At 43.2% G+C, this 2,247-nt stretch overlaps 1 pseudogene; it reads left to right on the top strand.

Moving 5' to 3' along the window:
• The first annotated feature begins 427 nt into the window (after positions 1-427).
• LOC113190337 (signal peptidase complex subunit 2 pseudogene) lies at positions 428-1,853 on the top strand (annotated as a pseudogene).
• The last annotated feature ends 394 nt before the right edge of the window (positions 1,854-2,247 follow it).

Raw genomic sequence — 2,247 nt, 5'->3', positions numbered from 1 at the left:
CCACATTTTCATATCACTTTCTAATTCTTTGCTGGTTTTTAAAAAATTGTTTTAAATTTAAATTACTCTCTCAAGTCTAGACAGTAAGGTTATCTACATTATTTGTGGGGCCAAGAGCAACACGAAAAGGAGGGCTCCCTTGTCCAAAAACCAGGAAAAGACATGCAGTTAAAAAAATCTATAAAAACTTTCCTTTAAAGCATTTTATTACTCATAAAATGTAATAAGGTAATAGAGATATTATCTAATGAGAGAGTGAAATGCCCAGGGAAGCCTCCAGACTCTGCCTGGTGCAGAGCTTCTCTGCCCTCCAGAGGCCCCAGCGGCCTGGCCAGCGGGCCCACAGTGCACACTGCCTGCTATCTCTTGGAGCCTTCCCTTTCTTAGACACAAGAACTGCAGATTCTCTGACCTTTAGACCAGAGACATGCACCACTGTCCTGGTTCTCAGGCCATCAGTCTTGACCTGAAGTTCTACAACCTGCTTCCCATTATGGAGCCAGGCTACCACCTTCCCTGTTTCTCCAGCTTTCAGGTGACGTACTGTGAGATCCCCCAGCTTCCATAACCAAGTGAACCAATTCCTTTAACAAATATCCTTTCATTTTCCATCTATCTCTGGATACATCTGTCTGTCCCCTATTATGGTTCTATCCCTGGAGAACCTTTGCTAATACAGGGATTTAAAAAGAGGGTCTCCATTCCCACATAACAAAGAGGATATCAGAGTAGCAATGGCCATGGGGAATATGGGTAAGGCATTCAGGAAGACAGGGCTGAGCGTGTAGGATCAGGAGCCGTCAGGATACGGATGTGCAGATTATGACCCCTCATCATGTGTTTAGGGCGGGACTAGAGAAGATGGCCAACGGTGGAACACAGAGAAACCCCAGTGTTCAGAATGAACAGAAGAGAGAGAGCCTGCAAACATCACTTGAGAAAGAGATGAGGGAAGCGGGCGAATGAGGAGAGCAAATGAGGGGGTGGGAACACTGAGGAAATTTCCTGGGCAGAAGTGAGCAAAGATAATTGGCAGAAAACCCCATGCTCCTAGTGAATAGGGAGCAGGGATGCTGGGTAGCGGTGAGGCAGGGAGGGAGATGCAGAAGATAGGAGGGAGTGGTGGCTGCACAGGGTGGGAGAAGGGGTGGTGGCGAAGATAGTAGTGTGGCTGGTGGTGGCCCCAGCTGCAGAACAGGCAGCAGCCGCAGCAGCTTGTTAGATAAGTGGAAGATTGATGATAAGCCTCAAAAAAATTGACAAATGGGTAGATCAGCTGTGAAAACTCTTTGGATGATTCTACAAAAAGGTACAAGTATGTGGAGAATTTTGGGCTAACTGACAGTGGCCTCGCCATCTGTACCATCTCCTGTTTCTTTGCCATAGTGGTTTTGACTGGAGATTATATGCACCCCTTTTCTGAGTCTAAGCCAGTTTGGCTCTATGCAGTCATATCCTATTTTGCGATGATGGGGATTCTGACCATTTATACCTCATATAAGGAGAAGAGTACCTTTCTTGTGGCTCACAGGAAAGATCCTACTGGGATGGATCCTGATGATATTTGGCCACTATGCTTCAGTCTCAAAGGGTTTGATGACAGATATACCCTGAAGCTGACCTTCATCAGTGGGAGAACAAAGCAGCAGCAGGAAGCTGAATTCACCAAGTTCATTGCTAAGTTTTTTGACCACAGCGGGACACTGTTCATGAATGCATACAAGCCTAAAATATCCAGGCTCCATGACAGTCTTGCCACAGAAAGAAAAATAAAGCAGCCAATTCTAAAAGCAGTCTCTTTCTTCTGGATCATGCTGAATTACTGTATGGATGGGGAAAGAAACAGAACTTAAAATGAATAAAATAAGAAATATTTAAAATTTCCCTTTTATGGCCTGAAATTGTCATCTATTCTGGAAAAATAGAATTTTCTAGCACAGATATGAGACATTCTAGTTCTTTCATCTAACGATAGCTTCCTTGGTCTGCAGATTGTGTTGTTTTAACATGCTTTGGAAAAGCATTCTTGCTAAAGCTATACAAGATTTTTTTTCTTTTGTACTTAGTAGTACTTTCTGTCGTATAGCTTTGTGCCATGCAGCATTTGAAAATTGAATTTTTAAAATTGTGTAACCCGTTGCTGACTTTATGTTAATTTATGTTTCAACAATCGTTTCCCTGAAGAATTTAGGATACAACTTCTTGTGTATGAGAGCTTTCCTTCACACACCATTGTTGTGGGTTTGT

Source organism: Urocitellus parryii, chromosome 5 (assembly GCF_045843805.1).
Source record: "Urocitellus parryii isolate mUroPar1 chromosome 5, mUroPar1.hap1, whole genome shotgun sequence".
Taxonomy (NCBI): domain Eukaryota; kingdom Metazoa; phylum Chordata; class Mammalia; order Rodentia; family Sciuridae; genus Urocitellus; species Urocitellus parryii.
This window is presented reverse-complemented; position numbering and strand designations above follow the sequence as displayed.